Source organism: Pristis pectinata, chromosome 3, assembly GCF_009764475.1.
Source record: "Pristis pectinata isolate sPriPec2 chromosome 3, sPriPec2.1.pri, whole genome shotgun sequence".
Taxonomy (NCBI): Eukaryota; Metazoa; Chordata; class Chondrichthyes; order Rhinopristiformes; family Pristidae; genus Pristis; species Pristis pectinata.
The window spans coordinates 63,457,996-63,484,446 of record NC_067407.1 but is presented as its reverse complement, the minus strand read 5'-3'; the positions used below and the strand labels follow the sequence as shown (position 1 = coordinate 63,484,446).

Genomic DNA, 26,451 nt, shown 5'->3' with positions numbered 1-26,451 from the left:
CGAAGGCCAGGGGTTGGTAGGTGATGAGGTGCTGAAACAATATTCCATATTACAAAAGTAAGTCAGCCGTTGCTTTATGACTGTTTGGTTAATCAGGCCCATCTGAAATATACTATTAATCCTTAAATTACAGGCTACTCAAGTGGTGCTCTCCAGTACTTTGCCTGAGTGCTCACCTTTTATTTGTGAATTAAAACAATCAAATGTGTTATTTGATGGCATCACACCCAAGCCCAATCAGGGTGTGAAAATGAGTGCTCAGTGAGGTGCACTGCCAGCAGCACAGACAAGTTAATTCATCAACAGCCAGTTGGCTGCAAGCACAAAGAAAGCATAAAAAGTTAATATATAATACACAAGCCAAGCTGCTCCTTTATAAATAAGATTTTATGTTCACAATAACACATACTCATTGTACAATGCATCGTACAATGCATATGACAGCAGCAGAGGTTAGCAAAATGAACCCAGGAAAAGCACTCCTGCACTTCTCATAGCTCCCTTTCAGGTACTCTGCCTGCTCCACATATTTTTGTCCAATATTTGGAGTTCCAGAAGATATTTAACAAATATCCAAGGCAAAAAAAATCTGTGGGTTAATCCTGTGGTGCATAACACATGGTCACAAGCAGCCCACAGGGTGGATCCATGCACTTCAGACACACTGCCATCACAGCCCCCTTGCGTTCCATCTCACCATGATAACTGCCCCTGCCTTAGACTTGCCAATAGCCCCACTGAAACACCAGCACAGCCCCAACTCCTTAAGAGGAACAGCCCATTATCTCTTCGGAGAAGTAGTTGGAGACTACTGCCATGGCCCTGCTGAAGATTTGAGGTAGGACTCTACCTCTCCCGTCCATCATGTCCCTCGTGGTTCTGGCACTAGGACCAGAGACCACATCAGGCCCTGTCCCATTTTTGGGCCTGGGTCCAGATCCAAGTCCACATCCAAATGTACTGTAGTAGTAGACATAGATCTGTCATTAAAATAGATACAGTACTGGTGGGTACAGGTCCATCACTGTATATCACTGGCAGACTGTATAATTGGACATATTTTGATCGGGTGGAAAAGAGCACCTGTGGTGTCGTTAATGATGAACTGAGTGGAATAGGAGGTAAGAAGTAAGTGGCGAAGCTGGTAGATGGTGAAGGAGCAGCAACAATGGCATTTGTGTCTTTATACAGAACTAAACATATCAGTATCTGATGATGTATGGCTAAAACAAAAAGTGCTTCTTATAAATGGCTGAAATGTAAATTTCGTCTTCACCACAAAAACATTTTGTGCTGCTGCGTTAAACCAATCAACATGAATCTCTAGATTAAAATGTGCGCCAGAAATGTATTGAATAATGGAAAACAATTAGCCCATGTTCAAATTGTTCTGCTGGAGTTGGAAGATGACCTAAGGATTGATCTTGGAACCATAACTCCCACTAATTTACATCAGAAACCCAATCAAAAACTGATATCAGATTTTTGGATAATATTGAGTGTGAAATAGGAGGGAGCTCAGAGTTTGTATAATGTAGAACTTGTTCAGAGCAAAAACAGGTGAAACATAAGATGAGTAAACCAATACCAATACCGTAAGTCATTCTCCATTATTTTTAGGGACACTTTGACAATGTCTTCACCAAGCAGGATATCTTGGAGTATTCCCGTTCAATAAGGGGTAGTGACTGCTATTGTGTCAGTAACCATAAAACTAGCATCACATAAATCGGCAGTCTGCTCAGGAGTATTTTGTTTGCAGGAGCAACGTTAGCTTCTGGTCAGGGAGAACTCCTTGCTTCAGATAGGTTCACTGAAGCACTGGAAAAGACAAACAGGAATTTGGTCTTGTTCAAAGTACTACACCTCCAACACTATAGTACTTTCTTGTTACTGCCCTCGGATACTATTGGACAAGGTTACTGATCTGGGTTAGACTTAGACGCCAATGTGCAACTAAATTTCATAATACATCAGAGATCTCTGACTACACCTTTCTGCAATGGTTTTATTATAGTCGGCATTGATTTACTTCATAACTCAAGATCTATTAACAGCTGGAAAACTAGACCGAACGTATTAGAAAGAAGCAGACACACAAGAGACTGCAGATACTGGAATCTGGAGCAAGAAACAAACTGCTGAAGGAACTCAGCATCTGGAGTGTCCAAATCAATGGTTTTGACCCAAAATGTCAACTGACCATTTCCCTCCACAGATACTGTCTGACATGCTGAGTTCCTCCAGCAGTTTGCTTTTTGCTTCAGATAGTTGAAGCGTCCTCCAGTCCTTGTCAACACCTCCATAGGCTGCTAGGATGTGACTGAAAACAGCCATGAGACTCACATTCTAATCATTTTAAGAGTTATAATGGGTGAAGAAATGATGTCCAAACATTGGTTTTTGTTTTAAATTTTCCTAAAATAACAGCAAATGATAGCAGCGCTAGCTGTCTCCTGCAGGTGTTAATTGGTTCTTCTGGTTCATCTAATGGTGACACCAGCAGACAGCAATGAAGAGCACAATTTTAGGTGCATCACAATAGGGTAGTACATGCCAAAGAGAGGGTCAGTCCATAGAGTCATCAAACCATTTCATTTGACTGCACACTTTCAATGCAAAACTTCTGCATGATGCTGGGGGGTAGTCAAAAAAAATAATATGAATGCATTTATTTTAAACAAGATTTTAATTGGCCGAGAAGTCAATTTTAAAAAGGATAATTTTAATTAAAATCTCTTGACAACATTTTTCCGACACCACGGGCATTTGTCTCACTTTGGCAAAAATCTAGGGTGCAGGCTCCAGGCAGTGGTTGGAAGAATTCTGAAGAACCCAAAAGCACCACAGAGAAGGCAACAAACTCAAGGAAACAAGTTCCATTCAAGTTCTTCACGGTAACAAAAAGCCCAATTGCACCCAAACACCAATTCCAGTCAACAGGAAATGAAGATTTTAAAAAACACATGTTATCTCTTGGTTTATCAGGTGGTGACATCGGGTCCCTGACCTGAAACATTAACTCTGCTTCTCTTTCTACAGCTGCTGTCTGACCTGCTGAACTTTTCCAGTATTTTCTGTTTTAATTTATTCTGGGTAACAATAACACATTAAACGCACAAAGATGGTGTTTAGACGCACTTAATGTTTCATCGTGTAGATCTTTTGGTTCAGCGAGTTAGAAAATGCATCTCAAACACAGGCATGTTCCTGACTGGAAAACTCAGAGATTCCAGCATCAGATCTCACCTGGGGTTTGGGAATTAAAAAGGTGAGGGTGCCATCTGGTGGCTACTTGTGCAGAATGCAGACCTTTTTAACTTCAGTCGCAGATTAAATTTCATTACAACTCATGGCACAACGTGTTGTGCTGGGCAAACATTTGGCTGCACATTAAGAAACAGTGACTATGAATAATACTAAATACTTCAGATGCTAAATAATTTGCATGGGTCAAGAAATATACAAACGATCATTATAATCAATACAACGATGCAAATTTCTTTTCTGTTTTTGTATAATTTTTGCCCTTGCTGTATACATTGGGTTTAGTTGTGCCTTGGGTGATGGCTATTGTGGAAAACAAAACTGAGGATATTGCTAAGTGGACAATCTTTGTTGTGTTGAATGTCTACCTGTTAATTTCTTGCAGGAGATCAATACCTCAGGCATTACATCCACAGAAGCTGGCAGTGACTGGGCAAGCTATCTCACCACTGATCACAGCTAAGTTTGTGTTCCTGCATATCCACACTTACCACAGGAGGTCACTGTGATGAAGTCAGAGGACCCTAGTTGCTGTCTTCATTCATTGACTCAAGAAGATGAATGCCCCGCACGTCCAGCACTGCCCCAGCTTACTAAGTGCACATGTAAAGGACATTTCCAGTATGTTAGTCTCCATATAGCAGAACAGGAAATAATTCTTAAATAATGGAATAAAAATATCAAATTAGCTAAATATCATTTTCATTTTAGGATTTTAAAATGTATTGCTCTTTTTTATGTGGAATCGTGACCTGCGCACATTTTGAAGTGCTGAGAGGCGGGAGGTAGAGCAGCAGGAGGAAACTCAAAATAGAAAGTGCCCTTCTGATTGGCTAATGGAGCTCTTCAGAAAGACATTTCTTATTGGCTAATTGTGAGACACATCAGCCAATAAAAGGAAAGCAGGCTGCAGCAGAGTGGCCATTGTGAGAGTGGGTCAATGTTTGAGTGGTCAGTTAAGAGGCTTTGGTGAGCAGAGGTGCAGGTAATTTTCCTTGAATTTCCTTTTTAATTTTAGAGCATTCAGATGGCAGTTAGTGCAGTGGCATGCTCCTCATAGAGCATGTGGGAGATTAGGGAGATTTCCAGTGTCCTTGAGGACTACACCTGTGGGAGGTGTGTCCAGCTGCAGGTCATGACTGTGTGAAGGAGCTGGATGCACTCAGGATCATCTGAGATGCTGGGAGTTTCACAGATATGAGTTTTAGCGAGGTGGTCACACCTAAGGTACGGGCAGAAAGTAGTTGGGTGACCACCAGGAAAGGAAAAGGGAGTAGGCAGATAGTGCAAGATTCCCCTCAGAAACAAGTATGCTGTTGGGAGGGATGACCATTCAGGAGAAGGCAGCAGCAGCCAGGTCTGTGGCACCAGAACTGGCTCTGGGGCTCAGTGGGGAAGGGTAAAGGCAGAAAGGACGATAGTGATAGGGGACTCAATAGTTCAGGGGTGGACAGGAGATCCTGTAGCCGCAAAAGGGACCCTGGAATGGTGTGTTGCCTCCCTGGTGCCAGGGTCCAGGGTATCATGGAGTGGCTACAGAATATTCTCAAGGGGGAGGGTGAACAGCCAAAAGTCGTTGTGCATGTTGGCACAAATGACATAGGTAGAGAAAGGGATGAGGTCCTGCAGAGTGAATATAGGGAGCCAGGGAAGAAGTTAAAAAGCAGGACCTCGAGGGTAGTAATCTCTGGATTACTTCCAGTGCCACTTGCTAGTGAGGGTAAGAATAGGAGGGTATGGCAAATGAATGAGTGGCTGAAAAATTGCTTTAGGGGGCAGGGATTCGGATTTTTGGACCATTGGGATCACTTCTGGGGCAGGGGTGACCTGTACAAGAGGGACGGGTTACAACCTGAACTGGAGGGGGACCGATATCCTGTCAGGCAGATTTGCTTGTGCTACTAGGGTGGGTTTAAACTAGATTGTCAGGGGGGTGGGATCCCAAGCATCAGGGAGGCAAATGAGAGGCTGGAAAGTGATGCAAAAGTCAGTGACAACCAGTTGAATAGGCATGACAGGCAGGAGAATGGCCAGGATCAAGGAAAGCCCATTAGGTTAAATTGCATTTATTTATTCAATGCAAGAGGTCCGACAGGTAAGGTGGATGAACTTAGGGCTTGGATAGCTACATGGGTCTGGGATATTAAAGCCATTACAGAAACATGGTTAAGGGAGGGACAGGACTAGCAGCTTAATGTTCCTGGGTACAGCTGCTTTAGGTGGGATAGAGGGAGAGAAAGGGTGGGGAGGGGGAGTTGCATTTTTGATTAAGGGGAATGTCACAGCAGTAGCCAGAGATGAAATTATTGAAGGATCATCCAGTGAGGCTTTATGGGTGGAGCTGAGAAATAAGAAGGGGATGATCACATTTTTGGAATTGTATTATAGGTCTCCAAATAATCAATGGGAATTAGAAGAACAAATATGCAGGGAGATGGTGCAGAGTTGTAAGAATAATAGGATTGTCATAGCATGGGGTTTTAACTTTCCTGACATGGACTGGAACTGCCATACTGTTAAGGGCTTAGATGAGGTGGAATTTGTTAAGTGCATTCAGGGAAGTTTTCTTGGGCAATATATAGAGGGCCTTACCAGGGAGATGGCAAAGTTTGACCTACTCTTGGGTAACAGAGTAGGGCAAGTGAAGTCTGGTTACTGGTCCCAAAGCGCTCCCCTACTGTCATTGTGGGGGAGCACTTTTGGACCAGTGACCATAGTTCTATTAGTTATGGAAAGGGACAAAACTAGTCCACAGGATCAAGTTCTAAATGGGGGCAAGTGAATTTTGACGGTATAAGATGAGCTTGCAAAGGTTGATTGGAGTATGTTGTTTCGGGGCAAGTGGGAGGCTTTTAAAGGTGAGATAGTAAGAGCTTAAGGTCTGCATGTTCCTATTAGTGAAGGAGAAGGCTGGTAGGATTAGGGAACTCTGGATAACGAGGGATATTGAGGCTCTGGCCAGGAAAAAGGAGCCATGGTTCAGGTACAGGCAGCTGGGATCAAGTGAATCCCTAGAGAAGAATGATGGATGCAGAAGTGTACTCAAGAAGGAAATCAGGAGGTCAAAAAGGGGGCATGAGATAATTTTGGCAGAGAAGATTAAGTAAAATCCAAAGAGATTTTATATTAAGGGAAAAAGAGTAACTAGAGAGAGAGAATAGGGCCCCTCAAAGACCAAAGGGGACACTTTTGTGTGGAGGCGCAGGAGATGGTCAAGGTCCTTAATGAATATTTCTCCTCTTTTTTTTATTATGGAGTAAGACATGAAGACTTTGGAACTAGTAAAAGTAAATGGGGAGGTCTTGGGGATAGTCTGCATTACAGTAGAGAAGGTGCTGGATGTCTTAAAAGATATGAAGGTAGACAAATCTCCAGGGCCTGACCAGGTTTATGCAAGAACACTGTGGGAGGCTAGACAAGAAATTGCTGGAGCCCTGGCTGAGATATTTGCATCATCATTAGCCATGGATGAGGTGCCGGTAGACTGGAGGGTAGCGAATGTTGTGCCTTTATTTAAGAAGGGTGGCAAAGAAAAACTTGGGAACTGTAGGCCAGTAAGTCTAACTTCAGTGGTAGGTAAGTTACTGGAGAGGATTTTGAGGGATAAGATATATGTACATCTGGAAAGACGGGTTGATTAGGAATATTAAGCATTGGCTCTGTGCATGAGAGATCATGTCTTACGAACCTGACTGAGATTTTTGATGAGGTGACTAAGAAAGTTGATGAGGGTAGGGTGGTAGACGTAGTTTATATCGACTTCAGTAAGGCCTTTGATAAGGTTTCACGTGGCAGGGTGCTCTGGAAGGTGAGATTGCATGGAATCCAGCAAGAGCTGGCTAATTGGATACACAATTGGCTTGATGGTAGAAAGAAGAGGGTGATGGTGGAAGGTTGTTTCTCGGACTGGAGGCCATGACTAGTGGTGTGCCTCAGGAGTTGGTGCTGGGCCCATTGTTGTTTGTTGTCAAAATCAACAATTTGCATAAGAATGTAGAAGGCATGGTTAGTAAGTTTTCAGATGACACTAAAAGAGGTGGTATAGTGGACAATGAAGAAGGTTATAAAAAATTACAGGGGATCCTGATCAGCTGAGTAAGTGGGCCGAGGAATGGCAAATGGAGCTTAATTTGGATAAGTGCGGGCTGTTGCATTTTGGGAAGTCAAATCCAGGTAGGACTTTCACAGTGAATGACAGGGCCCTGGGGAGTGTTGAAGAAAAGAGGGACTTCGGAGTACAAGTACATGGTTCCCTGAAAGTGGGGAGACACATAGACAAGGTGGTAAAGAAGGCTTTTGGCACACCGGCCTTCATTAGTCAGGGCATTGAGTATAAAAGTTTTGAGGTCATGGTGAGGCTGCACTTGGAGTATTGTGTTCAGTTTTGGTCAACTTGCTATAGGAAAGATGTTATTAAACTGGAAAGAGTGCAGAAAAGATTTCCAAGGATGCTGCCAGAACTCGAGGGACTGAGTTATAGGGAGAGGTTGAACAGGCTAGGACTTTATTCCTTAGAGTGTAGGAGACTGGGAAGTAATCTTATTGAGGTGTATAAAATTGAGGGGCATAGATAAGGTGAATGCACGGTCTTTTTCCCAGAGTCGGGGTATCAATAACTAGAGGGTATAGGTTTAAGGTGAGAAGTGAAAGATTTAAGAGGGGCAACTTTTTTTTTCACAAAGGGTGGTGTCCATGTGGAATGAGCTGCCAGAGGAAGTGGTTGAGGCTATAACACTTTTTAAAAGACAGTTGGACAGGGACTTGAGTTGGAAAAGTTTAGAAGGTTATGGACCAAATCCTGGTGAATTGGACTAGCTTGAATGGAGCATCTTGGTTGGCATGGACCAGTTGTGCTGAAGGGCCTGTTTCCATGCTGTATGACTCTATGACCTGCTGAGGGATTCAAATCATTCTTTTTACTCTTAAGTAACATTGCTATGTTATCATTTCCAAAGGAACATGTGTGGATATGCCTGCTATCACTTGGTCCCTTTGAGGAATGAAGATGGAGTTTCCTTATTAAAACCAGACTAAAAACATCACAAAGAAAATGGTTAAATATTTGAGAAATGAGATAATGTAAAACCTGTATTATTTTTCAGATTAACTGACAGTGTGTTTCAGATATGACCAGATGGAGTCCAGTTCAATTGTCTTGTATTCTTCAACAAATTTTAAGGTAGAGAAAAACTACTGGAGTTAGGTTTCAAATTCATTTTAAATAAACATTTGTCAGGCTCAGAAAAAAAAATTGAACTACAACAGATTTGTGTGGGGAAACTTGGCAAGTCAAATGCCCCTAATCAGACAAAAACTTTCCTGGTTGGAAAACAGTGGTAAGGTGGCTGGAATGGTGTGTTGCCTATTGCTAAGGTTACTGGGACGTGGTCTGCATTAAAACCATTCTTCAATCTCCCACATCTCAGTAATTTCTTTTTTTTGTTGTATCGTTTGATGGCTGTCTTCCACTTTCTTCATATTCTGCTGGTTACTAAATGAGCCTGATTGTCCAGACCCAGTCCACTTCTTGGAATTCTGACTGCATTCTCTACCCACCCACATTTACAAGGATTTCTCAATTTATGAATTTTTGCTGGAGCATCATTGACACTGTACAGTATGCACCCTTGAATAACGAGGCTATTTTTTCACTATAAAGAATAGCGTCTCATTTTCTGTGCATAGGAATACATTATATCAAAATTTCCCTTGCACCTTTTGTCCAGTGTTTTCAATTTATGAATTTTCACTTAATGAAACAGTTTTCCAATAATACAAGCCTTTTATAAATCGAGGAATCCTATATCCTTCTGGATATGAAGCTAATCTAACCCACTCATCCGACAGGCATCCAACAAGGCAAGAGCATGCTCTGAGCAGTGAGTGTTCTGAGTTCTTGCCCCCAGAACCTTTAAAAGCTTATCAAAGGTTTTTATAACGGTTTCTGAAAGTATCTGATAGAGCTATTCACAAATGATCCAAATACATTTAAGTTATTTAATAAACAAATGAGGAAAAATATTAAAGCATATTAAAATACAATTATTAACTGAGAATTAAAAACATTAAGATAAACAAAACCTTATCTGCACATCATTCAATGATTCTTTTCTGTTCTATTTGATCGCTAATTATGAAAATATTGGCTGGGAGGGAATGGCTATACCATAGTCAAGAATCAGACAATCAGATACCAAAGATTCCACTTTCCAATTCCCTTGGTAAGGTTGGCACTGCAAATGACATGCTGGGAAATGACTATTGGGATGGTTGGCAGTAATGTGGAAAACTCTCCTGGAATATGTCCAAACCAACCTAACTGACCTGGAATAGCCCACAGTCATTTCAAAACATCCCTTAAAACCTGCACTGAGGAAGGATGGCAATATGTTATTGCCACAGCAATGTATGGTCAGTGATTTCCATACCGTGAAAGGTAATGCAAGCCCAGGTACCCGAGGGAACTGTGTTAATGCACTTACATGCCCTATAACTTAAAGACTGCTCCCAGATGAATGGAAATACTGGTTTCCCATCTGTTAGAACCAACAAGGAATTTTGCTCCCCAAATCCCTTTTTTATTCAGCAGCTCCAATTATGTATCACTTGTACAGTCAATGGATGGAGAGAGACAGGGACATTGATTTTGTCTTTTTATTTCTAATCAGAGATTTGCAACATCCTTGCTGATATATAAATCTGCTCAGCTCCTTTGAGAGTTTACAAGGGTGTCCAGTGCTTCTTTGCAGTTCTCATGTACATTATCCCAAGGTGCTGATAATTGAACAGCTATATGATCAAAGATGTGGAAGCATGCAAACAGATTTCCTGGAGAGCTGTATTTTTTGTCATTCCTTGGATTGACTCCAGGAAATGAAAAGTGTAGCAATTTATTTCTGAATTACTTCTCCACAGTGAAGAATTAGGAGAAAAAAAAGTTATATTAAAGTGCTAAATTGCTAATGGAGTGTTCTTTGGAATTATTTCCTCATGGAATAAAAATCTGTTAAGTCTGCCACTGTAGTTGATAGTTTTAGAAGACCAGGTTTTAGATATACCAAGAGCTCGCTCTCAGGTAGTTAACATAATGAGTCAAAGCAAAATTATAGGACTGGACCAATTATGGTCTTTTACAATGAAACAACACACAAAATGCTGGAGGAATTCAGCAGTTCGGGCAGCATCTGTGGAGAGAAATAAACAGTCAATGTTTCAGGCCGAGACCCTTCACCAGGACTGGAAAGGAAGAGAGCAGAAACTGGAATAAGAAGGTCAGGGGGTGGGGAGTACATGCAGGCAGGTGATAGGTGAGTCCAGGTGAGAGAGGGAAGGTAGGAGGGTGGGAGGAAAACTTCTGTCACTGTCAGAACGTTTGCAGGAAGATTATTTTAAGTCCAGTAAGTCAGCCCTTTGATTTATAGAAACACAGAGTTCATTATTTCATATTATTGCAAGATCAATTGTTTGACTGAATTAAATGGATCTCTGTATGTTCATTTGATATTGTTATGGACTCAGTGAAAGTCCCTTTAAGATAGAGAGTGTGTGTGTATGTGTGTGTGGGGCGTGCTTACGTCAATAGAAGATAAAGGACGTAATGACGTTGTTGAAGAAGTTAGAAGAAGAAAGAGAGAGAGAGAAGGGAGAGAGACACCAGCCTGCTTGTTTTCTCTATCGATGGATGAGAAACAATAACTGTGTTTGCCACTGAAATCCATGTATGGAAGTTGGAAGTAATCCGGTGGAGTTCACTTTGTTGCTGACCTGTAGAAGGAAACAGGTATTTGTGTGTGGACGACCACGGTTCGGATGCTTTTCGGGGTGAGGAAGTCACTACCGAGTAAACACTGAAGTGTCGTTTGGGTTCCATCGTGGAACATTTGGATTTCGTATGTACTCTCTCTATGTTTTTCTACATCTACATCTTATCTTCAGACAACGGTGGTTGTTGAAGAAGCCCTTGCTCATGTTTCACCTTATGGCTTGCGGAACTGAACTTTAAGAACCATTCCGGAACTGGGAGTTTTGGACTTTGTCACACACACACACGAAGAGTTTAGTTTTGGGGTTAACGTTCGAGGTTTAACATTCTTGAATTCTAACATACTAACATTTTTTTTAACTTTTATTTTACGTATTATCATAAGTAGTGATTAATAAAATAGTTTTTAACACTGAATCATGCTCAGTGTGTTTCTTTTGTTGCTGGTTTGTGACAAAATTGGGGGCTCGTCCGGGATAGTTCCCAAGGTTAACGAGTGTCGTCTGGGATTGTACCCCAGATTGACGAGATTTGTTCGGGATTCAATCCAAAGATTTTTGAGGAAGGTCTGATAAATTCTTTTTAATTGGCTTGTGTGTGTGGAAACCAGCAGCAATGGATATTAAGGCATTTTTGGAGTCACCAACCCAAAAGGGATTGGAGGTGGCGAAAAAGGATGATTTGATAAAGATTGCTACAAGGCTAAACCTTACAGAAGTAAAGCAGTCTATGAGAAAGGCAGATATTCAGAGATTGATAGCTGGCCATTATGTGGAAAAGAAGGTGTTTGAGAAGGAAGTGTTAAAACAGTTTCCTGGCAGTGAAATAGCAATTTCTGAGGCACAGGTGCAGCTGGCAAAGATAGAGGCTGAATGAGAGCAAAAGAGATTAGAGGCCGAACAAGAACAAAATAAATTAGAAGCTGAACGAAAACAAAAGAGATTAGAGGCCGAACGAGAGCAAACCCAGTTAAAGATAGAGACCGAGCGAGAGAAATTAGAGGCCGAACAAAAGAAATTAGAGGCCGAACAAAAGATAACTCAGATGAAGATAGAGGCTGATCTAGCAATGAAGCAGATGGAGCTGGATAACGAGGAGAAAAAGAGGCAGCATGAGTTACAAATGAAGCGTAGGAGTTCGGAATCTGATTCTGATGATGGTTTTTCAGCCAGCAGGGAGGTTCGATTAGTCCCTCCGTTTGAAGAAGATCAGGTTGATCAGTATTTCCAACATTTTGAAAAGGTTGCTGTGAGTTCAAACTGGCCAAGGAAAGGATGGGCTCTTATGGTACAGAGTGTGATTAAAGGTAAAGCTCAAAAAGCTTATTCTGCTTTGTCTGTTGAGGATGCGGCTGATTATACCAAGGTAAAACAAGCTATTTTGAAGGCCTATGAATTGGTCACTGAGGCTTATAGACAAAAATTCAGAGACTTGAGGAAATCTGCAGATCAGACTTATATGGAATTTGCCAATGGAAAGAGAATATGTTTTGAACGATGGTGCCTGGCTAAAAATGTAGATGGGGATTATGATAAATTGACAGAATTGACACTAGTGGAAGACTTTAAAAGATGTGTTCCAGCTGAATTAACAACATATTTAAATGAAAAGGCAGTGGAAACTTTACAAGAAACTGCTAGGTTGGCAGATGATTATGCTTTAACCCATAAATCCAAATGGGGACAACCTAAAACCTTTCAAAAGAGTTACAAAGACAATCCAGGTAAACCAGAGATTAAATTGGGAGGTAATCAAAAAGGAAAAGATGAAAAGAAGCCAGGGCTGGAGAAACCTGTTGAGCGTACTTGTTATTACTGTAGGAAACCTGGCCACGTGATATCTAATTGTGCCCTTTTGAAGAAAAAGAAGGAAGCTGGGCCCAATGCTTGCTTTCAGGCAATTAAAAATCAAAAAGGTTTAGGAGATGCTGTTAAAGATCAGTCCTTGAAAGAGGGAAAAGCGGAAAAGTTGGAGGAGGTGAGAAAGGAATTCCGTTCGTATGTATCAGAGGGTTTTGTTTCACTGAATGATGAGTCACCTCAGGTGCCAGTGAAAATTCTTAGAGATACTGGGGCTAGTCAATCTCTCTTGCTGGACAGTGTTTTAAATTTTGGTGAAGAAAGTGACACTGGTGAAGTAAATCTAGTACGAGGCATTACAGGTGAGACCATGTCTGTCCCTTTTCACAGGGTGATTTTAAAGTCAAAGTTCGTAGAAGGACCAGTCGAGATAGGGATAAGACCTAGTTTGCCAGTGGAAGGAGTTTCTTTGTTATTGGGAAATGACCTTGCAAATGGAGAAAGTGATCCTGTGGCACGGTTAACAACCAAACCAAGGATTGATGAGTCTGAGGATGATCCAGATGTTTACCCATCATGTGCGGTGACTCGAGCTAGAGCTAGAGAATTAGCCAAGACAGACAGTCCGGTGCAGTCTGATGTAGTTCCTTGTGACAGTCCTAAACAGGAAGAAAATTATGATGCCTTATCTGAGACTTTTCTGTCTTCACTGGAGGATCAACATCCTTATAGTGAGCCTGAATTTAAAGATTTGTCTTTGTCAAGGAAGGATTTTATGGTGGAACAGACAAAGGACCCTGAGTTGACAGAATTGAAAGAAAAAGCACTCTCATGTGAGGAGATTGAAAAGGTGCCAACTGGATACTATGTCAAAAATGGAGTGTTAATGAGGAAATGGAGACCTCCTCATGTTCCTGTTACTGAGGAATGGGAAGTTATTCATCAGGTTGTTGTTCCAAAAGTTTATAGGGATGAGATTTTAAACCTGGCCCATAGTATGCCTTTGGGTGGTCATTTTGGTGTGAATAAAACTGTAGGGAAGATCTTGAAACAATTCTATTGGCCTGGTTTGAGAAAAGATGTGGTGATGTTTTGTCGAACCTGCCACACATGTCAGATGGTAGGTAAACCAAATCAAAAACCCCCTGTGGCTCCTTTGAAACCAATTCCTGCTTTTGGTGAACCCTTTTCGAAGGTGATTGTGGACTGTGTTGGCCCATTACCAAAGTCTAAGACTGGAAATCAGTATTTGTTAACCATCATGTGTGCCACTTCTAGATTTCCAGAGGCAATACCCCTTAGAAATATTAAGGCCAAGACGGTGTCAAAGGCTCTTGTAAAATTTTTTACCTTGTTTGGTTTGCCAAAAGAAATCCAATCTGATCAAGGTAGTAATTTTATGTCAAAAATTTTTCAACAAATAGTCTATGAGCTGGGAGCAAAGCAGATTGTATCATCTGCATATCACCCAGAATCTCAAGGAGCTCTGGAGAGATTTCATTCTACTCTCAAAAATATGCTGAAGACTTATTGCTTTGAAAACACCAAGGATTGGGACGAAGGTATCCATTTACTTTTGTTTGCCGTTAGAGAATTGATCCAGGAGTCAATAGGATTTAGTCCGTTTGAGCTTGTGTTTGGACATCGGGTGAGAGGACCTTTGGAGTTGTTAAGAGAGCAATGGGTTAATGAGGAAGTTCACTTGAGTCTGTTGGACTATGTCCAAAAATTTAAAACTCGGTTGGAGAGAGTCTGCCAGCTAGCGAGAGAGAATCTGAAAACAAGCCAGATAAGAATGAAGACATATTTTGATAGACGTGCTCGGCATAGGACATTCGCAGTGGGGCAAAAGGTATTGGTATTTTTCCCTAGCGAAAATAATCCCTTGCAAGCTCGTTTTTCTGGACCCTATGTTATTGAATCTCGAGTGACTGATCTAACATATATAATCAAAACACCAGATAGACGCAAGAAAACCCAACTCTGTCATGTAAACATGCTAAAACCTTATTATGAGAGGGATTCAGTGGTGGCCTTGGTGGATGATGTAAAGGTTGTTTCTAGAATGCCTGATGTTGATGTTGAGGAAGGCCAATTTAGACCAAATATTGTTCCATCGAAACTAAAAAACCAAAATATCCTGGAGAACCTTGAAACGAAGTTGGATCATTTACAAGTTTCACAAAAACAACAGATGAGAGAATTAATTTTAAAATTTAAAAATCTGTTCCCAGATGTTCCAAACAGAACATCGATAATTACCCATGATGTTGATGTTGGGGATGCAAAACCAATCAAACAACACCCATATCGAATGAATGTGGAAAAAAGTAAACTTGTTGATCAGGAAATAAAATACATGTTGGAAAATGATATTATTAGACATTCTACTTCAAACTGGAGTTCGCCCTGTGTTATTGTACCTAAACCTGATGGAACTGTTAGATTTTGCACAGATTATAGGAAAGTGAATGCTGTAACAAAGTCAGATGCTTACCCTATTCCTAGGGTGGATGATTGCATAGACAGAGTGGGAAAGGCAAAATTTCTTACAAAGATTGACCTATTAAAAGGGTACTGGTGTGTTCCATTAACAGATAGAGGAAGGGAAATTTCAGCCTTTGTAACCCCTTCTGGATTGTATGAATACAATGTTTTGCCATTTGGAATGAAAAATGCTCCGGCAACATTTCAAAGAATGATTAATTCAGTGATTCATGGGTTAAAACATACAGATGCCTACATTGACGACTTAGTGACTGGGAATGATACATGGGAGGATCACATCTCTGCGTTAGAAAGGTTGTTTGAAAGACTTTCCAAGGCTAACCTTACAGTTAACTTGGCTAAAAGTGAATTTGGCCATGCCACTGTGACGTATCTTGGTTATGTTGTAGGTCAAGGCAAGCAAGCTCCTGTTCAGGCAAAAGTTCAAGCAATATCTGAGTTCCCTATTCCCACAGGTATGAGGACTGTTAGAAGATTTTTGGGAATGGTTGGATATTATCGAAAATTTTGTAAAAATTTTGCTGATATTGCTCTTCCCCTAACTAATCTTCTGAAGAAGGGAGTAAAGTTTGTTTGGACAGATTCTTGTCAAGAAGCATTTAAGAAGCTGAAAGCCATTTTATGCTACCATCCTGTGCTCAGAACACCTGACTTTGAAAAGCCATTTTCATTAGCAGTAGATGCCAGTGATGAAGCTGCAGGAGCTGTGTTGTTGCAGAAGGGTGACCTTGATGATATTGACCATCCTGTAGCTTACTTTTCAAAGAAATTTAATGAGCATCAAAAGAATTATTCCACCATAGAGAAAGAATTACTGTCGCTTGTTTTAGCCTTGCAACATTTCAGTGTATATGTTTGCACCGCTCAGAAACCATTGACTGTGTATACAGATCATAACCCATTGGTGTTTCTGAGCCGAGTCAAAAACAAGAACAGAAGGCTGTTAAACTGGAGTTTAATTTTGCAAGAGTTTGATCTCATGATAACTCACATTAAAGGCAAAGATAATGTGATTGCTGATTGTCTTTCCCGATGTTAAATGGGAAACATGTATCTATACTAATCTGATAGTCTGTAGTTGTGTAGCGTGATAATTATTAACATTACTAACTCTATGCGCGGTTAAAATTTTCTTGGGAAAATTTTTTTTTTAGGTGGGAGGTGTTACGGACTCAGTGAAAGTCCCTTTAAGATAGAGAGTGTGTGTGTATGTGTGTGTGGGGCGTGCTTACGTCAATAGAAGATAAAGGACGTAATGACGTTGTTGAAGAAGTTAGAAGAAGAAAGAGAGAGAGAGAAGGGAGAGAGACACCAGCCTGCTTGTTTTCTCTATCGATGGATGAAAAACAATAACTGTGTTTGCCACTGAAATCCATGTATGGAAGTTGGAAGTAATCCGGTGGAGTTCACTTTGTTGCTGACCTGTAGAAGGAAACAGGTATTTGTGTGTGGACGACCACGGTTCGGATGCTTTTCGGGGTGAGGAAGTCACTACCGAGTAAACACTGAAGTGTCGTTTGGGTTCCATCGTGGAACATTTGGATTTCGTATGTACTCTCTCTATGTTTTTCTACATCTACATCTTATCTTCAGACAACGGTGGTTGTTGAAGAAGCCCTTGCTCATGTTTCACCTTATGGCTTGCGGAACTGAACTTTAAGAACCATTCCGGAACTGGGAGTTTTGGACTTTGTCACACACACACACGAAGAGTTTAGTTTTGGGGTTAACGTTCGAGGTTTAACATTCTTGAATTCTAACATACTAACATTTTTTTTTACTTTTATTTTACGTATTATCATAAGTAGTGATTAATAAAATAGTTTTTAACACTGAATCATGCTCAGTGTGTTTCTTTTGTTGCTGGTTTGTGACAAAATGAAAGAAAGCTGCTTAATAATCTGCACCAGGCCTTATTTTGCCAGATACTTCTTAAGTTCCCTTTCAATAAAACTGAAGATACAAAAACAAGGACATGAGTAAAAGATTAAAAAAAAACTTGTTTAGGTCATATGCTGTATGATTGGTTATTGGGCCAGATTGATGCTCTGCTGTGGTCAGATAACATATGGACTGACCTACGCTGCTAGAGCTAAAGGAATACATGAGGCAAGATTATAAATTTTTAGCAGCATCCTCACAAGCTATTTCATCATAAATTAAGTATAAATAATGTTGGCCCTGCAAGGTTATCAAATGTCAACTTGCAGGTTCAGTTCAACATAAATACTTTATCCTTGATGATGAGTCAAGAGAACCCCAGAATGTCTAGACGATATTTCGGGTCGAGACTCTTCATCTGTCAATCCAGATGGAAGGTCTCAACCTGAAACAATGACTGTCAGTCCTGATGAAGGGTCTTGACCTTAAACATTGACTGTCTAGTCCAGATAAAGGGTCTGGATCTGAAACATCAACTGTCAATCTAGATGAAGGGTCTTGATCCAAAATGTTGACTATCTAGTCCAGATGAGGGGTCTCAACCTGAAACATTGACTGTCCATTTCCCTGCACAGATGCTGCTTGATTCACAGAGTTCCTCCCGCACATTGTTAGTTGCTCCGGATTCCAGCTCCTGCAGCCTCTTGTGTCCCCGGAATGTCTATCCATCCACGTACTTCCACTGTATAATCATGGTAAGCTACCCTCCATAAAAACTGACAGCAATGGCACTGTTGTCTTCAAACAGGCATTAGCCTGAAGTACAAAAAGAAAATGCTGGAAATGCACATCAATTTGGGCAGCGGTTAGGAGAGAGAAAGGATTTATTATTTCAGGTTTATGATCTTTCACCAGGTATTAATTTGTCTCTTTTTCTAAAAAGTTGTTCATTAACACAGTTTAATAACAACTTTAACTGGGCAATAGGCCTCACTTCATCTTCCTCATCCCACTCCCCATTACCACAAACATTCATTACTGTTTTCAGTGGGTGCCATCCCATCTCTATTTTACTCAAGCCTTGTTACTTGAGCTTGTGCTATGTTACTGTCCAAGTCAAATAGCCAGCTTATATAGCCATCATTTGGAACATTCCTTAATATGAATGGCGTGAAGCACACTTTAATCATTTCACGTTATTCTCATATACAGAGCAGTTTGTTCAGCTGGTAAAGCAATCTACAAAGTCCAAGTATGGGGAGAAAAGAAGCCTTGCAACATCAGCTCTGAAATTTTTTGTTCATTTACTGCCACAGTTCATGTTCTGTTACTATCAAGGATTGTTTCTTTCCTGACAATTCTGAACCGGGTTCAAATTAATAACTTCACTAAAACCATAATCAAAAGCAAGTCAAAGTCAGGCGGAGATGAAAATAGAAAATACTGGAAACACTCATCAGCTCAGGTAGCAGCAGTGGAAATAGAAATAGAGTTAGCATTTTTGGTAATTTACTTCCCAGGAGATAGAGTTGCTTAAGTAATTATAAATCTAAAAACTGCATATGCTGGAAATCTGAAATAAAAACAAGATGTTGGAAATACTCAGCAGGTCAAACAGTGTGTAGAAAGAGAAACATCCTAAGTCTTTCATTAGAGTTGCTTAAATGCATGAAAATGGAAAAATGAAAACTTAAAGAATGATAGCATTTGATAGTGGATCCGAAACAAGCTAAGCACTGTGTAAATCACTGTAGAATCAAAGAGGCAATGGGATCATTGGAAATGAAGCTGTTGATTCTTCACATCTAAATTGCAATTTTCAATATAAGGTCATTTGTTCTGAGAAACTTATCATCGTACGTACCGTTCTGCTCGCATCAATGTAAATCACTTGACCATATCTCACACCAGCCTCCACCCCATCAAGATCAGTACTATTTGTTAATATGCAGTGAAGGGAATACATATACTGGGAACAAAATGCACTGTTAATCAACATGATATCATAATTTGGAACCTCTTTGTGGTTTTGATATGACTTGGTTTTCAATTTATTGAAAATCTCTTTCTTGATTTGCTCATTTAGCAAAACATCTCTTTGGGTTTACATCTAATTTTTCATCAGAATTATTCAATGGAAAAAATATATCACAAAGCAGCACTGTCAACATTTATTGGGCCAGCAGTAGGAAGAAAGCAAAGTATGCAGCCAGCCAGAAGTCAATGCAGATGAATTCAGAGAATAATTTAACACCAAGTGCTCTGTAGTACCAAATTCTGAGGAAAAAATGTGAATTTTACACCAAAACCCGCACAGCTAAGATCTTGGAACTGAGTTCAGAACAGTTTCAGAAATGTTAATTTCCACAATTTTGGAGCTTTTACAGTAAATATTCTCTTAGATTCATGACTGATGATCACTCCATAAAGTTGATTTTACATTCCCCAAGCACCAGAGTACATTTTTTCTGCTCAGTATTTAATTAAACAATAGTATGATGCAGGGATTTAACATAGAACCTTTCTGTCATATATCAGCTCACCCTGAATATATTATGCTGTGCTCCATGAATTCACTTTTCTAAACAGAAGACTGATTGACAGACTTTGGCTGCTGGTTGGAAAATGCACATGTACAGTTTGAAAAATTACCCATTTAAATCTGTGAAGTGACACTTCAACCCTGAAGCTGAATATCCCAGTAGAGCTCAGCCAATGAAAAAAATCCTCCTTTCAAACTGCTTGGAAGCAGCTGCCAAAGTCGCTACCCAGGCTAGGACTTACCACTTGAACTGTGGATAAATACCATAACTTTCACAATTTAATTAAACCATGAAATATATTGACCAATTGTAAATAACACTATATTCTGCATGCTGTTTTCTTGCATCACTAAATTCTGCATTCTGTTTTTTTCCCTTTGTACTACCTCAATGTCCTTACGTATGAAATGATCTGTCTGGGTGGCATGCAAACAAAAGCTTTTTACTGTATCTCGGTACATGTGACAATAATAAACCAATTACCAATAGAAACAATTTATGATAATAGCCAAAGTTGTTAGGTTAGTAGATGTGGTCATTTCAGATTCATGACCCTTATGTTGCTGATGGTTGTGGAATTGAAATGATACAAGCACAGAGAGTTGATTTTTCTGAATTTTGACCTGCAGCTGACCTGCAATGATGAAAAGGGTGGTACAATGGTGCAGTAGGTCGAGCTTTCCTTCCACATCCCAAAGACCTGTTGGTTGATAGGTAAGTTGGCCACTGTAAATTGCTCTCATTGTGTAGGTGAGTGGCATAATCTAATGGGGGGGGGGGGGGGGGTTGATGGGAATACAAGGAAAATAACATGGAATTAGTGTAAATGGGTGTTTGATGGTCAGCGTGGACTTAGTGGGTTGATGAGCTTGTTTCTGTGCTGTATGACTCTATGTCTAATAGCAGCAGTTGGCATTTTCCTTTCCTGGGATCAATGTTAACTTCAACAATGCAGTCTTTCAATGTAACTGGAAACTTCAGCACATTACAGGTTACCTTCACCCACTTCATTGCCAGGAAATTGAGCACCATCAGGAATTTCAGACTGATGATTTCAAATCACAGTCAAAAACAACTTGCTGTCCGAGGCCTGACATTCAGCATCTACCTGTGGCTGCCTGTCACATCGCTGCCTCTTCACTCATGCTATGTCCTTTCAGCAGGCTATATAAATATTGGTGCAGGAATATCTGTTGAAAGAAAATCCCAGCATGGACTTAAAACTAGGAATACAGGCACATGTTGATTTTTACACAAGGAACAAGATTTTTGTACTGTTCAGCAACATTCACCTGTTCCTTATAATAAAAGTTCATTGTTCCATAAACTCCACAACAACTCTTAAGAGATAAAATATCTCTAACATTAAAGTTAAATTTTAAAGTTAAAGTTAAATTTGGATGTACCTCCCTGGGATGGGTGAGGATTTGGATTCCACCTTTTGCTTATTGTAATTTTGGTAAAAACCTCATTTACACACTGATCCAGAGTTTCTGTTGATCTTCCACAAGAGTTACAACAACCAGTTGGGAAAATTCTTTGAGGAAATTCCTGGCACAAGTTCAAAAATAATCAATACTCTAACAATCAAATTCCTTAGAATTGTCAAAATTAAGCAATTAAATTAATATCTTTTTAAAATTTTTGCTATATCTAATATCAGTTCTGATTGGATAACTAAACATAAATACTACCAAAATAGGAAATAATAACTGAAAAATAGAGTAAATTTTTATTCCAGAATCCTTTGATATAGCATACTGAACTCACTGCTTAGTATGGCTGCCAACAACTTCAGAAAATGTGTATTAACTGCAGCCAATTTTGAAGTGGTCCTGTATCAAAAAAAATATTTTCATAAAAGAAAATACTCCAGATGTTCAATTGAAAAAAATACCAACTAGCTTAAATATCTCAGAGAAACCAGGAATCGAAAACTTGAGAACCTACTGCGGAATCTTTTTAAAATTTCATTCAAAGAGTCACATAATCTCTTGGTAAGAACATGCAGAAATCTAATGAACAACTGAGATGATATGACTACCTAAAAATCTTACTCCTCATGTAGAGTGTAAATGCACAAGCTGCTTCAGTTTGAGAACAATTGAGAGTAAACCGGGATGTCAATGTTGTTGGTGGGTTGGTCAACAGAATGCATACATTCAGGAGGAATCAGCCTGATTCTCACTGATGACAGGAAATATAAATAAAACCTCTCTCAATACAAAGATGGCAAAATGCAGCATTTAGTTAGGCTTCTAAATACAACACTAAGTTGCCTTCTAGCAAAAGGGAGATATAATTGCCCATGTTTCATTCCACCTCCTCCATCTTCTCTTTCATATCATGCTCTCCTCAGTTATAAAAGCTGGAATAAAACTGGTGGAGGCCATACTGAACCAATAATTCAACCATTAGTCAGCGTACAAGTCTGTGAAGGTTGGGAATAAGCAAAGAAAAAAAAGACTCAAATGAAATTGGGAGAAAAATGATTATGCAGGCAGAAAGTGAGACGACCAAAACAATGGGCCAGATAGTGTTTGACAAACACACATCTCACATTTCCCTACTTCTGTATGATCCCGATGGCCATGCTAAACTTTTTGTCCTCTAGGTGTAACTGAGCTCGAGACTGTGCTGCTTAACCTACTGAGTGTTTCCAGCATTTTCTGTTTTTATTCAAGGCCATGCTGCCTTAGCTATTCTCTGCAGTGGAATGTCCGCAAGCAGAACAAAGCCCTGCCCCTGACTGGCCTGATGGCTTTTTGACAGCTCCAATGAAAGGCACTGCATTGGATTTGCCAGTCGTTGCTGCCATAAAGCTATGTCAGTTATGAAATGCATTGGCCCCTCATTGCAGGACATTTGAGCTCCACTGGGGGGCGCTGAGTCCAGCAATAGAGAAGGAGGTAAGATGATTTGGTACTGGCATCGGCACCTGATTTCTAGTGAAGTCTGTACATCAGTCTTGCAATGCACAGGTGTGGAAGTTAGGATCATGCTGAGCTGTGAGCAGAACCACACTGACGGTTGTCTTCCAAAGGGTAAGCTTAGTTTGACCTGCATATTGAAAATGTTCTGGTTTATGAAGTTTAGATTTAGTTGAAAAGAACTATTAATGTCAGCCAGTTTAAGTATTACAAAATAAACACTATCCCTTTTCTTGATTCAAATATGTACCACTTCATCCACTTCAAATATTTTGTATAACTTTCTGCCAGAATAATCACAGATGGATTAGTTAAATTATGCTGTGCTCTTATCATCACAATCAGAAGACATCCAACTGATCTGTTCTCTGCATAACAATACTGTGGGAAAGAGACCTTTCAGGATTTTCTTTGCAATTTTCTTTGCAAATCCTCATAAAGATTTCTTTTCTTTTACTTGGTTATGGCTTTAGGATTGTGTTGGCTGACTAGCTATATCTCACCAAATGGATATATTTCACTTTGTGAACCTTGCCCACTTCAATCTCCATTAGGATTACTGGATCACTTTCAGGAGTGGTAACCTTGGCTGATTTCTCACACCCCATCCCTGCCCCGCCACTATGTCCACAGCCCAGTGGTTGTTGTCTGTAAGGCTCAGACCCACCATTTACTGGGAAGAGGAATCCAAGAATTGTTCCTAATTACTAATATTTTTATTTATTTTCAAGATCTTTGGCAAATATTATTGCAAATTCATATTTTGTCTTATTTCAAGGATGTATAACATTGAGTTAGTCTACAGGTGGAATTAAATTAGTCGGTACTGGTGTGGGATATGGTGTCCTCCCTGTGTGCCCTATCAAAGTAACTGGTGGCAATATTAACAAAATCATGTGGTATTTGTGGAATGAACAACATTAGAAAGTTACCTATTTGTATCAGAAAGCTATTTTTCTCTCCCAGCTCCTGGTACCCTTAATGTTAATCACCATGCCATAGTTAAGTGGTTAAGAACCCAAAGGGTTTATTGACTTCTGACAGTTCTACACCCTGACTGGGCAAATGGAAAATAGAAGAAACAGAAATATTTGAGGGTAACTCAAGTAAACATACATTGCCCCTTTCCCTGGACAAATTTAACCAGCTCTCCCATTAGTTTCATTGAACAGGCTTCAGACAGTTGCTGCTTAAACCTCAGTTCTTTGAAATTATACATCCCATATCAGGGAAGAGGGTAAGAGCAATGGAGTCTTGGTCTCAGGTTCCTACAAACACTCCTGTACAGTGATTCAGAAATATTGTGTGAGATTAACCTGATGTAACCCTTCCATAAGTTTTGTCTTCTACCACAGCTTCATCTAAATGTCTTATACCCAATGAGTGAACAGTACTGCTGCTGATATAAACTCCTTCCTACCCAGGCTCCACAGCAGAGGTTCCCAAACTGGTTCAAGAACTCCTGGGAGTATAAGTAATAACTTGGCCATATGCAGGAGAACATGAGTAAGCTAATTTTCGTTACTGGGCTAGGTTCGTGGGTATTTTCTATCAGGCAGACCAATTGGATGTTGTCCATTGACGGGTTTCCATTGCTTTTGTCAACCCTCGGGATTATGCCTGTCAGACTGGGGACAAGAATCAGGCAAGGTTCCCAGTTCTGACTGCTAACTGGTGATTTCTGATGGACAGTATAACATCAGGTGTCATTACATCATAGATGGAGTTGTAGAGTCCGACAGCCCTTCAGCCCAATGAGTCTGTGCTGACCATCAAACATCTATTTACACTAATCCTACACTAATTACATTTCATTCTCCACCCCCCCCCCCCCATTCCCACTAACTCCCTCAAGATTCCACCACTCACCCACACACTAAAGGCAGGTTACAATGGCTAATTAACCTACTAACCTGCATACCTTTGCGAGGAAATTCGAGCACTGGGTGTGTCTTCCATTAAAAATAATGTTCGGTTTGCATAATGCCATAACATCCATGGAAATGGAAAGTAGGAAACTATAGACCAGTTAGTTGGAAGAGTGCTGAAATTGATGTTTAGAAAGTCCTAAGACAATCAAGCAGAGTCAGCATAGTTTTATGAAAGTGAAATCTTGTTTGGAAAATTTGCAAGAGTTTTTTGAGAATGTAACAAATATGGTGGATAAAGGAGAACCAATAGATTTCGTGCTTTTGGATTTCCACAAGGCATTTGATAAAGTACCACATAAAAGGTTATCATGCGAGGTAATATGTGGGATTAGGGTAGTGTATTGGCATGGACAGAGGATACATTAACTGACAAAAAACAGAGAAACTGTATAGAGGTTAGTTCCAGAATGGCATTCAGTAAATAATGGATTGCCACAGGAATCAGTGCTGCACCTTCAATCTATATTAAGGACTTTGATGAAGGGATCAAATATACTGAAACCAAATTTTTTGATGATCCAAAGAAGTTAGGAAGTTGTGAGGAACACACAAGGAGCCTGTAAAAGATACAGCTAGATTAATTGAGTGAGTAAGTGGCAGATGGTAAATAGAGTGGGAAAATGTGAGATTGTCTAATTTGGAAGAAAGAATGAAACATTATTTAAATCAAATGAGGCTACAAAATATTGCAGTACAAATTAATCCAGGTGTCCTAATACATAAAACATAAAGAAAAGCATGTAACTAGAGCAAATAATTAGGAAGGCTAATGGAATATTGGCCTTTATTAGAAGAAGTATAAAGTCTAAAAGGAGAGAAGTTTTGATGCAATTGCACATGCACCAGTGAGGATCCACTGAAGGACATTTTTAGTTTTCAGTGAGGAATGATATAGCTGAATTTAAGGCAGCAGAGAGAAGGTTCACTGTGTTCACAATGTTGATTCCTGGGATGAAGGGGTTGGCTTGTTGAAAAGTTGAGCAGGTTGGACCCATACTCACTGGAGTTGGGAAGAATGAGAAGTGATCTTCTTGAAATGTATAAGATTCTAAGGGTGATTGATAGGATGGATGCTGAGAGAATATTTTCCCTAGCTGGGTTATCTAGAACTTAGGGCCATCATTTCAGAAAAGAAATTGTCCATTTCAGACGGAGATGAGGGGAACTTCTTCTCTCAGAGGGTCGTGAAGCTTTGGAATATTGTATTCCAGAGTTCTGTGGAGGTGAAGTCATTGAATTTATTCAAGGCAGAGATTAACAGATATTTGGGCCACATGTGGGTCAAGGGGTATTGGGAGAGAGTGGGAAAGTGGTGTTGAGGCCAAAATTTTATCAACGATGATCTTTTAAATGGTGAGCAGATCTTAGAGGTCAATTGGTCTATTCCTGCTCCCATTTTCTCATGTTCTTATCTCACAGAAACACCTGAAGATATCTCATATGGAGTTAATCAGAAAATCATTGGAGAGACTACAGAAGGCAACAGGATGAGTGACTACTTTGCTTTTAATCATCTTCAGTGAATGAATTTTTCCTTTCAAATAGTTCTGTGGGATCCTTACCATCCACCTGAGCCAGTAGAACCTGGTTTGAGGTCATATTGGTCAGACCATTCCCCCCTCCAAAAATAATGCAGCAAATCCTTCTTTCTTACTTACTGTGCTCTGGAATTAATTAATTATCAACTCACATTAATCCACTAGGCTTGCTTGAACCCTGGAAACAAAAATAGCAGTTAATATTGTTCCTCTGGTATTCCCATCAAAGTTATAATGAATCATTGAGAGAAACTAGGTTGCCAAGTAGAATAATTTATTGAACAATGACAAC

The 26,451-nt window shown here is 40.0% G+C and overlaps 1 protein-coding gene across 1 annotated transcript in view; it reads left to right on the top strand.

Annotated features, from left to right (window-relative positions):
• The window catches only part of LOC127568283 (uncharacterized), a 54,889-nt gene extending 37,007 nt beyond the window's left edge, over positions 1–17,882 (top strand). The window contains exon 2 of the mRNA XM_052011852.1: positions 17,853–17,882. The gene's annotated coding sequence lies outside the window, so the exon portion shown is untranslated. The remainder of the gene's footprint in view (positions 1–17,852) is intronic.
• Positions 17,883–26,451: the final 8,569 nt, after the last annotated feature.